General features: G+C 28.3%; 1 protein-coding gene across 6 annotated transcripts in view; it reads left to right on the top strand.

The window, feature by feature from the left end:
- LOC145296054 (uncharacterized) overlaps positions 1-15,169 on the top strand; it is a 945,555-nt gene that overhangs the window by 294,428 nt on the left and 635,958 nt on the right. For 4 of the 6 annotated variants that reach the window (XM_080142118.1, XM_080142120.1, XM_080142114.1 and 1 more), the window contains one exon: positions 2,622-2,703. The exons of 1 other annotated variant lie outside the window; for it this stretch is intronic. The gene's annotated coding sequence lies outside the window, so the exon portion shown is untranslated. Of the gene's footprint in view, positions 1-2,621; positions 2,746-15,169 lie in introns of all 6 variants that reach the window. One more of the 6 variants, XM_080142115.1, reaches the window with a different exon arrangement.

The raw sequence follows: 15,169 nt of genomic DNA, 5'->3' as shown, positions 1-15,169 counted from the left end.
TTTAAACATCTATCATATTTTTCTACTTTTCCTTGGCTACAGTCTGTATCGTGGCAAATTATAAAAAAAATATTTAATTTAAAAAAATAACTGTATGAATGAAAAAATAACAAAAGGAATCCATTTTCAGTAATTTACACAATTCAATTAGGAATTACAATGCTTGAAAGAAATTTATGGTAAATCTCTATCACATAGTTTAACCCTCAAAAACTTCCAATTTTTTTTTTTTTTTTTTTCGATTATATGTAAATAGGCTGGAAAAAAATGTCCGAATAAATAATAGATTTTCTATTTTTAGATGAGATATACTTTCCTATATGAATTTAATATGTAATGAACACCCACTTCCTGACCAGTTAATATTAAATCAACATGTATAACCAAATGCTTCTCAATTTTGGTATAGGAAAATTGGGATAGGTGCATTCTTTTTTTTTTCGTTTTTCTTTTTGTAATCATGTAAATTATTTTTTGTCTGCTTTAAATAGGAATGGGAGGGGGTATTTTATAGAAAATTTTCGATTTTTTTATAATTTTGGTGTGATGGAAGGTACAAATTACAAAATTAGCGTTCATATTGTGAATACAGGGTGACCCTCCAAAAAAGGAGCCCCAACTCTAATTAGGCCCTGTTTCTTAATGTTTTATCCGAATGAAATGAAACTTTGGTCATAACTAGCTTATTATATTCAAAACATCACATCAAGACACTAGGGTCTTTGGCCTTTTTTTCTCCGTTCTACAGCATATGTTCTAGATGGCCTCCAGTTAGCTTTTGTTTTTTTTGGGTCACCCTGCATTCATTTTTTTATATTCCACCAAGGCAAGGCTGGGACACAGATCCTGTTAGTTATTTATAAAAAATGTTAAAAATATGTGTTAAAGGATATTATTGATTCAAATAATAAAATGTATTTATTTTTATTTCCATAAATTTTTTTGCATAATTAAAAAAGAAATCAATTTATTGTTACAAAATTCTATATCATTCAAACACTACCGTGTTTGAATATATGGTTAAGTGGCAGTTTTAGTCATTTAGAAGCGTTTTAAAGCTTCACCGCTCACTCATTTTTCGACTAAATTTCAAACAATTATTACAGTTTATGGATCACATTCTTAGCTATATTGTAAAAAAAAACTTGCAGTTTTTGTTCAGTAAAACAAAAGGTATGATGAATTTACTGGTGGCCAAAATCGTAAAAAGACGTAAGACGGTGAGCAACGTTTTTTATGACTGTTTTCCATAGCAACCATGTCGTTTCAGCGACTACTGTTGCTACTAATTCACTGCTGTCACAAAAAGAGAAGTAACAAGTGAAACAGACAGGATAAAAGAATGAAAGGGAGATAATTGAGGGGATTTTATTGAAAGCAGACGAGTGCCGTACATTGTTATTACATATGTGTATGTTACATTTGTGGGGGCAAAAAATTAAGACTGAAATTAAACAAAGAACAAGTGAATTTATTGGAAGCCTGGAAAAATCATGGATTACAATAGAAAAATGCGAGCATGAAAAGTAATATGGTTAAGCTTTAACATGGAAAAGTAAAGGACTAGTTGTTAAAACTGGAAAAGAAAAGGACAAGATATTCTAGTAAAAAATATAATAAATTTATAATTTAAAATATTGCAGCATTAAGAATTTTTTCATAAATTCAATTTATAACATTATATACTCCATTCTCTGCAATATTTTAAGTTATAAATTTTTTTACTAGAATATCTTGTACTTTTCTTTTCCATTTTTAACAACTAGTCCTTTACTTTTCCATGTTTAAGCTTAACCATATTACTTTTCATGCTCGCATTTTTCTATTGTAATAACTGAAATAAACAAAATTCACTTTTGTTTAAGCTTTATTCTCTAGTGGATTTTATTTATTGACTTTATTTATTTATTTTATTTATTTATTTGTTTCCAAGTTTGATGATGGACTCTTTTTACTTTTAATTTCACTCAAGAAAATTCATGATATGAAGTCCCACCTAACCCACCACTAGGAAATCACTCTTGCTAAACATAAAGAATATTATCTTTTTTTAATCACAAAATCTCATAAAATTAGAATAATGAAGTTATCTGTATTTATTTAACAAATTTTATCAGGAACATCAGGATACTCTAAGTGATACTAAACCTATGATTGCTTGTCACCGTGCACATTTTTCATAAATGTTTTAGGTGGAAAAGGGACAATAAGCATCAATTGTACTCGCACCTTATGACAAGCAGAATGAAAACCATTAGTTTAATATTGAGTAGCAGTTCCTGAGTTCCTGAAGAAAGTTGAATATTGCAACAGCTGAAACATGAAGACTAAACAGTTAGGATGAGAATGTTATCAGTCTGAATAATCCAAATATCTCGGTTGCTTTTTAAAAATTATTTCAGACAAAAAAATCAAAAGATGTTTGCTGATTTTCTTGAAAATCTTTCAAAATTTTTATTAAAAAAAAAAATGAAAACTTTCTTTAAATTTACTATTGAAAAATAAAGTTGATAACTATTTATATGAATTAAAAGTTACTGAATGAAAAATTATTTTAATGTTTAAAATGTGCTTATTCTTCTGTTTCCTTATCCATGGTTATTTTTTCTTTTTTCTTTTAGATCTCTGGGAAGTAGAAAAAAGTAGAAACTGTTGTTCCGATTGGATATTTAACTGGAGGACCTAAACATGTGATATTCAAAAGTAATTCCTTTTTCATTTCTGTTTGGTTCAATATTTTTAATGGTCAGTCATCGTTTCTTTTTTATTTATTTGTAACGGTTATCCCAATCATACTTATGTATTCACAATCTTAATTCACCATCAGACAAGTGACAATTGTGGTTTAAATGAGTGCAAAGAATACAGACTAATTTACCTTACCTTGTGAAAGAAACTATCATTTTTTATGAAGACGAGAGTGGTTTGTAAAGTTTTTCACTTGGACAAGTTAGTTCAATATTATTCAGAGGAGGAGTGCATACTGGTGCTGGGTCAAAGGAAGTACTCCTATATAATATGTTCAACATATTTCTCTACAAACTACCTGTTCAGATGTTTTCAGTTAGTTTAAATATATGATCAGAAGTGATGAAATAACAACTAAATAGTTTAATGAAAAATCTTTTAAAAATGTCTTTTTAAACAACTTTAAAAATAGAAACACATTTGTAAAGTACCGAGTGACGGCTGTAAAATACTGTCTTACAATGGAAAGTTTAATAGTATAATATTAGTAATATAAACTCTTATTCTTGTTCTCATATCATTTGAAATGAGTGAAAATTATATGAAAAAAAGAAGACAAAAATCTCTAGTCCAAATAAAATTAAATGTTTATGAGTTCAACTCGTTTATTAAATGAATGCAATTTATATCAGAATTTGATAAGCTGTTGTCGTTCAAAGTATAATAACCTAGAAATTGACCTAACTAATGTAAGTACATTGACAATTTCTTTGGTGAATTTTTTAACTTATAGTTCATCATGTTGATACAAGTAACACAATATATTTATTATGTTTACATGTATGGATGGAAATGATATATACCACTAATATCTATCACACGTCTATTTAAAAATTAACTCTTATTCCCGATTCAACATCAATTTTGTAATATTTCAACAAATGGTATATATTAGTTATGTGACCCTTGTCCAGGGAAAAGATCTTCAGACCAAATCCCTAATACATAAGGACCTTTGGACAAATTCCCAGTACAGAAACACTTTTGAACAAAACTCCTAATATGGGAAAATAATCAGACAAAATCCCCAATACAGGAAGACTTTTAGAGTTTTGGGACTATGAATACAAAAAGACTGGACAAAACCATCAATAAGAAAAACACATTATGCCCCTCCCCACTCCCCCTATGATAAAAACGTCAGACGATACCCTTCAAGACAAAAAGTACTTTAGACCCCTTCCTCTCTTCTCAGGACAAAAAGACCTTTAGATAGAACTACCCAAAACAAAAAAAAAAAAAAGAAACTTTCCAACAAAAAGAAAGCCATATTGAGTTTTACTTTTGATATAGTTTAACAATTTAGTGCATTAATTTATTCTTTTAAATATTTTTTAGTTTATATTCTCTTTTTAAATAAAATTGAAATTGTGCTTTTAATGTCCTTTGTTTGGTGGGGTTTCTTTAAGTGGGTTTTTTCTGGTATTACTTTTTCCCTGTTTACGTTCTATAAATATTACAATTTTTAAAAGTAATTTGTTTCGTAAATACATTTAAGATGATAAAATCTTCATAAAGCTGCATAAATATTTTAATCATTCTTTATACTTATAAAGTTAAGTGTGTGTGTGTGTGTGTGTGTGTGTGTGTGTGTGTTGACATTTAGAGAGTGCATATAATATAATATAATGTTTTCCTTTTTTTTTTTACTATGAACCAATCATTATGAATTTTGGAATATATATTCTCAACAACATCTTTTTTGTAAAAAAAACAGGCATTTTAAAAGGTGTGCCTACTCAAATTCACACCTGCACAAAAAAAAAACTTTAAAAATTTTAATGCAGAGAAAACAAATTCTCTTCATCAAATTTCGTGATGCATTTTTAAAAGATTATTTTTCTGAAATTTTTTGATGAAAATTGATAATTTCTATTTGGATTATTTGTACTGCCATTCTCATCTTGAAAGTTGTACTCATGTTTCAGTAAATTTTACCTTTGACCTTGTTCAGGTGTATCTTGTTGAACTTGGAAATCTTGTTGTTGAACTTGGTAGTCTTGTTGTTGAACTTTATGATCTGGTTGAACTAATTCGTTCAGTCGTAAAATGAATATAACACCATAAATAAAGTAGGAATTGATTCAAACACGCCCTGGAAGTATTAGTTCGGTATCTGGGTAGATGCCAGATGCCTGCAGATCGCAACTGTCCATTGCTTACATTCAGTTGCCGCCACCTAAAATTAACAATAAATATTTTTTTAATCATCTTCATCATAATTCAGGTCATAAAGGATTAATCTGTATGAAATTTCAAACAAAACCTTTTATGGGGGTAGCATACTCTCATTCCATCAGCCATGACGGGTAGAAGTCTTAAGTAATTTGTAATTGTATTCTTAGTATCGTCTGTATTGAGAATTGAACCTTCAAGAAGAGCATTACTTAGAACTTGAACTTAGTATTTTATCAGTGATGCCACACAAACACTCATGGCGTAATGCATAAAGTACTAAGTAAAATTCACTCTTCTAATAATACATATTGAACTAATTATTATGAATTATAAAATATTTATTCTAGGTGAACAATGCCGGCACATTATTTTTTGTTTGAAAACCATACTATTTAAAACGGGGGTTGGGAGGCACCAAAAATAATGAAAGATAAAAGATATCAAAACTAATGCTATATTTATTGCTTATACGCATCCTGGGACGGGTATTTAACAAATTTATAAAGTTAAATTGCTGTAAATGAGTTAAACAATTCTGTTGTGAATATCAAAAGAAAATGCAAATGACCCAATTACAAATCCTAACACAAAACAGCTGTGAACAAGAAGAAATAAGAAATTGTTTTTGTGGAAAAAAATGTTTTAAACTTTTTAATTGTAAACCTTTATAATAGTCATTAATTTGCGCACTGCAAAGAATGTCATTCTTTACAGAGAATGCCATTCTTTAAATGATGGAAAATATATAAATGATACGTATAATATATATTATAATAAATTATTAAAATGAAATTAAATTTAAATAAAAGAAATTAATTTTCTTATTCTTCATCATCAGTTTAACATCTGTTTTTGCATGATGTCATGTGATGGATGGCTTTTAGAGATTAACTTTCAAAATAATCTACCTCTGGACAGGTTTTTTTATCTTCATCATTTCCTGGAATGTTTTCTTTAGCCTTCCTCTGCTCCTTGAGCTGTTCTACATCTGCTAAACCAAGAACTGTTATTTTAATGTGAACAAACTAACAAAGTCTCCTGTCCAGATTTAGTCTTCCTCTTAAGTCATCAGATCCAAGCCTGTTTTTAAGACACATGTTACTCAACTACTTTATCATTCTTATACTATTTATCCCCATGCAACACATATTATCAATCCTCACTGACCAGGTTTCACTTCCGTACACCATCACACTGTGCACATGTACCTGATAGACTCTTCTCTTTGTAGTTCAACAGTGGTAGCTAAACTCAAAGTGTAGTATCTGTTTCTGATACACTGAATTGACACAAAAAATTGAAATTGCCTCAGTCTAGAAGGATCTCTCGTTCACTGACCTAGGACTCAACATATGAAGTGTATGATACATAGGTACGGGCAAAACTTGGCGGACAAAAATGGGGGACCTAGTTTTGAAAGCCGATTTATCATAATTTTTTTGTAGGTTTCCAACTACTTTTTCATTGTATTTGAAAGATTAAGGACTAAACTTAATTTCCAAAAGGAAAAAAATATTTATACACGTAAAAAAAATAGTTATGAAAATGTTTTCACAGCGAGCTATCCAATTCAGCTAAATTTTGAAGCTAAATAAATTCATTGTAAAAATCCTTTAAAAGATAAATATTAGTTTTCTGAGTCTATTTCAAAGACAATTTGTAAAGTCCTAAGATATTGAATTAAATAAAAAAAAAAAAAACACCTTGTTTGTACAAAAAATAAATTAATTAGCCCCAAAACCGAGTAATTCTGGCGTTCGTAAAACGCAACAAACTAAAATTTTGTAAACACGAAAATTATGAAGGCCCAAAATTTCAGGCAAAATGACGTCATGTCATTAAAAGGGACGAAATTCTTTTTTTTTCACAGTCGCACATCCATACATTTCTTTTCTGAACATTTGTATTAATTTTTGCATTTTTAATTTAATTATTTTTCTATGTTCCTGTTTTTAAATTAATTTTTTTTTATTATTGTTCAATATTATATAAAAAACATGTTACACTGAAAGGTTCACATTCTTGCGAGCAAGGAAATTATTAAAATCTTGCTTATAAAAATTATTCAAAACCCATAATTTAAAAAAAAGTAGAAATTGTTTTTGCAATTATAATTTTTTGTGTGAAAATATTAAATAAGCAATACTTAATTCAATGGTAATATTGGTAGTTCGAGAAATTCATTTTTCTTCGAGTTATATAGAATTCATTAATACAGATTTAGGGGCTTTTTTTTCGTAATGTTCCTATAAAAATTATTTTATTTTATTTTTATTGTTACAAATTACGATGCTTTATTTATATATATGAAAAAAAGCAAAAATAAAGTCTTGCGTTTTTTATTTACTGCTGAAAACCATAACTTTAGCAAAGGTATTTTTTGTTTAAACAAAATAATACATTTCCACTAAGATTTAAATAAAAATAATTAGTTCATTATATTCAGCAATCATTATTTGATAAATACTGAAAATTTCATTAAAATTGGTTAATTTCCTGATTTTTGATAATTTTTTAAGTAAAGGAAGGGGTCAAAATGTTTATACATTTTGAGCATCGGCGTTCATTTTGATACTACACTTCATATGTTCATTCGTTATGATACTACACTTCATATGTTCATTCATTATAATACTACACTTCATATGTTCATTCATTATGATACTACACTTCATATGTTCATTCATTATGATACTACACTTCATATGTTCATTCATTATGATACTACACTTCATATGTTCATTCGTTATGATACTACACTTCATATGTTCATTCATTATGATACTACACTTCATGTGTTCATTCGTTATGATACTACACTTCATATGTTCATTCATTATGATACTACACGTTATGTGTTCATTCATTATGATACTACACTTCATATGTTCATTCATTATGATACTACACTTCATATGTTCATTCATTATGATACTACACTTCATATGTTCATTCGTTATGATACTACACTTCATGTGTTCATTCATTATGATACTACACTTCATATGTTCATTCGTTATGATACTACACTTCATATGTTCATTCATTATGATACTACACTCCATATGTTCATTCATTATGATACTACACTTCATATGTTCATTCATTATGATACTACACTTCATATGTTCATTCATTATGATACTACACTTCATATGTTCATTCATTATGATACTACACTCCATATGTTCATTCATTATGATACTACACTTCATATGTTCATTCGTTATGATACTACACTTCATATGTTCATTCATTATGATACTACACTTCATATGTTCATTCATTATGATACTACACTTCATATGTTCATTCATTATGATACTACACTCCATATGTTCATTCATTATGATACTACACTTCATATGTTCATTCGTTATGATACTACACTTCATATGTTCATTCATTATGATACTACACTTCATATGTTCATTCATTATGATACTACACTTCATATGTTCATTCATTATGATACTACACTTCATATGTTCATTCATTATGATACTACACTTCATATGTTCATTCATTATGATACTACACTTCATATGTTCATTCATTATGATACTACACTCCATATGTTCATTCATTATGATACTACACTTCATATGTTCATTCGTTATGATACTACACTTCATATGTTCATTCATTATGATACTACACTTCATATGTTCATTCATTATGATACTACACTTCATATGTTCATTCATTATGATACTACACTTCATATGTTCATTCATTATGATACTACACTTCATATGTTCATTCATTATGATACTACACTTCATATGTTCATTCATTATGATACTACACTCCATATGTTCATTCATTATGATACTACACTTCATATGTTCATTCGTTATGATACTACACTTCATATGTTCATTCATTATGATACTACACTTCATATGTTCATTCATTATGATACTACACTTCATATGTTCATTCATTATGATACTACACTCCATATGTTCATTCATTATGATACTACACTTCATATGTTCATTCGTTATGATACTACACTTCATATGTTCATTCATTATGATACTACACTTCATATGTTCATTCATTATGATACTACACTTCATATGTTCATTCATTATGATACTACACTTCATATGTTCATTCATTATGATACTACACTTCATATGTTCATTCATTATGATACTACACTTCATATGTTCATTCATTATGATACTACACTCCATATGTTCATTCATTATGATACTACACTTCATATGTTCATTCGTTATGATACTACACTTCATATGTTCATTCATTATGATACTACACTTCATATGTTCATTCATTATGATACTACACTTCATATGTTCATTCATTATGATACTACACTTCATATGTTCATTCATTATGATACTACACTTCATATGTTCATTCATTATGATACTACACTTCATATGTTCATTCATTATGATACTACACTCCATATGTTCATTCATTATGATACTACACTTCATATGTTCATTCGTTATGATACTACACTTCATATGTTCATTCATTATGATACTACACTTCATATGTTCATTCATTATGATACTACACTTCATATGTTCATTCATTATGATACTACACTCCATATGTTCATTCATTATGATACTACACTTCATATGTTCATTCGTTATGATACTACACTTCATATGTTCATTCATTATGATACTACACTTCATATGTTCATTCATTATGATACTACACTTCATATGTTCATTCATTATGATACTACACTTCATATGTTCATTCGTTATGATACTACACTTCATATGTTCATTCATTATGATACTACACTTCATATGTTCATTCATTATGATACTACACTTCATGTGTTCATTGGTTATGATACTACACTTCATATGTTCATTCATTATGATACTACACTTCATATGTTCATTCATTATGATACTACACTTCATATGTTCATTCGTTATGATACTACACTTCATATGTTCATTCATTATGATACTACACTCCATATGTTCATTCATTATGATACTACACTTCATATGTTCATTCATTATGATACTACACTTCATATGTTCATTCATTATGATACTACACTTCATATGTTCATTCATTATGATACTACACTTCATATGTTCATTCATTATGATACTACACTCCATATGTTCATTCATTATGATACTACACTTCATATGTTCATTCATTATGATACTACACTTCATATGTTCATTCATTATGATACTACACTTCATATGTTCATTCATTATGATACTACACTTCATATGTTCATTCATTATGATACTACACTTCATATGTTCATTCATTATGATACTACACTTCATATGTTCATTCGTTATGATACTACACTTCATATGTTCATTCATTATGATACTACACTCCATATGTTCATTCATTATGATACTACACTTCATATGTTCATTGGTTATGATACTACACTTCATATGTTCATTCATTATGATACTACACTTCATATGTTCATTCGTTATGATACTACACTTCATATGTTCATTCGTTATGATACTACACTTCATATGTTCATTCATTATGATACTACACTTCATATGTTCATTCATTATGATACTACACTTCATATGTTCATTCATTATGATACTACACTTCATATGTTCATTCGTTATGATACTACACTTCATATGTTCATTCATTATGATACTACACTCCATATGTTCATTCATTATGATACTACACTTCATATGTTCATTGGTTATGATACTACACTTCATATGTTCATTCATTATGATACTACACTTCATATGTTCATTCATTATGATACTACACTTCATATGTTCATTCGTTATGATACTACACTTCATATGTTCATTCATTATGATACTACACTTCATATGTTCATTCGTTATGATACTACACTTCATGTGTTCATTCATTATGATACTACACTTCATATGTTCATTCATTATGATACTACACTTCATATGTTCATTCATTATGATACTACACTTCATATGTTCATTCGTTATGATACTACACTTCATATGTTCATTCATTATGATACTACACTCCATATGTTCATTCATTATGATACTACACTTCATATGTTCATTGGTTATGATACTACACTTCATATGTTCATTCATTATGATACTACACTTCATATGTTCATTCATTATGATACTACACTTCATATGTTCATTCATTATGATACTACACTTCATATGTTCATTCGTTATGATACTACACTTCATATGTTCATTCATTATGATACTACACTTCATATGTTCATTCATTATGATACTACACTTCATATGTTCATTCATTATGATACTACACTTCATATGTTCATTCATTATGATACTACACTTCATGTGTTCATTCATTATGATACTACACTTCATATGTTCATTCATTATGATACTACACTTCATATGTTCATTCATTATGATACTACACTTCATATGTTCATTCGTTATGATACTACACTTCATATGTTCATTCATTATAATACTACACTTCATGTGTTCATTCATTATGATACTACACTTCATATGTTCATTCATTATGATACTACACTTCATATGTTCATTCATTATGATACTACACTTCATATGTTCATTCATTATGATACTACACTTCATATTTCATTCATTATGATACTACACTTCATGTGTTCATTCATTATGATACTACACTTCATATGTTCATTCATTATGATACTACACTTCATATGTTCATTCATTATGATACTACACTTCATATGTTCATTCATTATGATACTACACTTCATATGTTCATTCATTATAATACTACACTTCATGTGTTCATTCATTATGATACTACACTTCATATGTTCAGTCCTTGGTCAGTGGACAAAGATCCTTCTAGACTGAGGCAATTTCAATTTCTGTGCCAATCCAGATTGATTTCTTTTGAGAAGTTGGATTTCCTGAATAAAAACCTGACCTTGTATCTAATTCTGCCTTCAAGAGGAGGCAAGTAAACAGAGACAATAGTAATCACAGAAATTTCCTAAACTCTATTCAATCTTGCAATCAAACCAGCACCAGCAGTTCATCTCACCAACGTGCAAAATTTCTAAATAACCTCAATAACATCACCATCCAAATTTACTTTCTCCACATTTGAATTCTCATTAAAAAAAAAAAAGGAAGAAAATTCACTATTTTTCCCAAAAGTTCAGTTACAAACTTGACATATTATAGAACCCCCCACCCTTTTTTTTTATTTGATAGTAAAATACCACCTAAAATATTCGATCCATCTCCAACTAAATCATAATTTCTTAGAATTCCCATTATTTTAGCTGGGTTGTTAGACATTCAATTCACTGACCATAAATTAGTGATTTTAAGTCCATTTTATGAGGGATAATTTATTCAGTTCTCCTTCAATGCATATGAAATTCCACTGTTAATTAATAAGCCCTGTTGATATTGAAATATAAATTCAAAATTTAACTGTTGAAAAGACTAAAAATTAGTGCAGATTTTCTTTTGATAAATAAATACATTTATTTATTTAAAACAAAATTTTCAATTCGTAAAAGAACTGTTGTCAGGGTATCCAAGATATATATATAAATGGATGACAAAACAGCTATATTCCAAGGTTTTATTCAGAATACCATTTATTTTTTTCAACATGTCAAAATTTCCAGATATTTTACAGCATTTGTCTTATAACGTAGAAATAGTTGATTATTAATATGTCAATAATTAATTTTTTCCTAGTTGATTCATCAGAAAAATTGGAATATTTTAATTTTGAAAAAAAAAGAAAAAAAATTGGGCATCAATTTTGAAGAATAGTTGCAACATGAAATATGTTATTGAAGCCATATTTAATTAAGTTATTGAAATGCTAATAACCGATTCTTTCTGTATTATGGAACAGGTGCTGTAAAAATTAAAAAAAAATTGGGAAATTTTGACATGTTGACATGTTGAAATAAATAAATGGTAAGATAAATAAAATTTTGGAATTTGGAATATAGCTGTTTTGTCATCGATTTGTATATGCTCTGTTGTTAAATTTAACTCACATCGAACTTCATAAATAAAAGGATTGGTAAAATTGAAGAGTAAAATATAATTGAAAAAGCATATTTTTCCCATAAACACACACGTATATATATATATATATATATATATATATACACTATTAAAAATTATATTAAAAATTATATATGAACTATATTATTATTATTATATATACACTATTAAAAAATTATGTAGATTTCTTGTTGATTTGACTTTAAACAATAAATAGGGCTAAGTAGCATATTCACCTCAAAAAGCGTCTCACTTAGAAAATCGTCCATATTTTATTTGGACATAGATTAATAATATTTTTATTTTTTTTATTTGTAAAACCATAATCTATGGACATACATGTTTCGAGGTTCCTACCTCTCTTCAGCATAGCTTGACTCTAGTAATTGAACCCTGAATCATGTGTATTAGGCAGACACGTTAACCATTATGCTATGAAGTCCTAGATAATTTTACTGTTTATTTTTATTGTTTGTTTTATTATGTAGATTTCTTGTTGATTTTTTTTTTTTTTTTTTTAACGATAAATACACATGGTCTGGGGTTCAATTCATAGAGACACAGTCAAGCTACACTGAAGAGAGGTAGGAACCTCGAACTATGCATGTCTGTAGATTACTGTTTTAAAATAATTAAAAAGTTGTGTTTTGGATTTTTCTGTTCATATGCAAACATAAAAAAGAATATGCAGAATACACATTAATTTTCAGTGTTTTCATCATTTAACATAAAGATGTTAAATAATCAAAATAGTAATTTCTTGAAAAAGATTTTATTGTTAAACTAAATTTATATTTAATTAAATGGAGCTCCAATTCCTTAACTATGAGCTGCTTCTGAGCAATTTTTACACTTCACTGTTTCTCATGCCTTTAAATGATGTTTAGCATAACTAAAATTCTGGTTGCAACTCAATTTAACTTCCATTTCAAAATCTCTTCTATATCACATGATTGTTAATCAGTCGATCCAGATTTTCTATGGTTTTGTAGTTGACACTAATGTCTTCTCTCATAAATCATTTTGACAGATAAACAATTGCACCTGGAGAATTATCTGTACACTTCATTTCAAAAGTATTGATTACTGCCAAGGGATCTGCAACAACTGTACATAAGATTGAACCTACTTACATATGTGGTAGCATATCCTTCAATACGAGGCAAGATGAAAGATAACACTTTTGCACAGATAAACCAGACTTTTATTAAAACTATGCTTATACCGAGGGCATATCTCAATTAGAAAAAAAATCATATTTTGTCTGTGCATATCAGGTGTTAATGTCATCTCTATTTATGTAAAGTTAGGTATGTGTATATATTTCTATATTTCTATATATAAAATTCATTCCTATAATATCTAACAGATTATTATTTTGGAACACTGATGCTTGATGTAAGAGTAGGTAATGTGGACTATATTTAGTTCAATTTATGTTTCTGCAAAGAGGTAAAAAGAAGGTAAAGTTTTTCATAAAAATTCAATGCTTCAAATAATCCATATTTACTTTAACTTTGATCCATCATCATTCGACAATTTCAATTCAAGGTAAAAAGGTTGACACAATGGATTGTGAACCACATTGTATTTTTCCTTGCATTTTGATATTGCCTGGTTTGAATACCTTTATTTCTTATTTCTATGAATAAGGCACAGCCATGCCAGCCAGTTTCATATGACGCTTTTCTAGGTGTCGCCATTCAATCCTAATGTTGGGTCTGTACCGATTGGATAGTAATTGTCTGTATTTTTGAGAGGAGGTATTTTCATTGATTGAGATTGTCGGACTGACTTCCTCATCTTGGTTGTTATTGTCTGTATTTTTGAGATGAGGTGTTTTCATTGATTGAGATTGTCGGACTGACTTCCTCATCTTGGTTGTTATTGTCCAATAACAGCCAAGATGAGGAAGTCAGTCCGACAGTCTCAATCAATGAAAACACCTCATCTCAAAAATACAGACAATTACTAAGGCACAGCCATGTCCAGCATGATTAAAAATTTTATCTCCTCATAGGTTACTTTTCTTAGAATTAGCTGTTTATTCCTTAGCTCACTTGGTTCAGATTTTGAATATCAGCAAAACATACAATATTCAAACCAACCTAGTCCCATACAAGATGATTAAATCTAAATTTATAATCTAAATAAATATAATACAATGTCGGTTTGTGTGTTTATAACTTTTCATTGGAGCAGCT

The sequence above is a fragment of the Euprymna scolopes genome, chromosome 16 (genome assembly GCF_053919585.1).
Source record: "Euprymna scolopes isolate OS-2025 chromosome 16, ASM5391958v1, whole genome shotgun sequence".
Taxonomy (NCBI): domain Eukaryota; kingdom Metazoa; phylum Mollusca; class Cephalopoda; order Sepiida; family Sepiolidae; genus Euprymna; species Euprymna scolopes.
The sequence above is the reverse complement of the archived record's forward strand: the minus strand, read 5'-3'. Positions and strand labels throughout refer to the sequence as shown.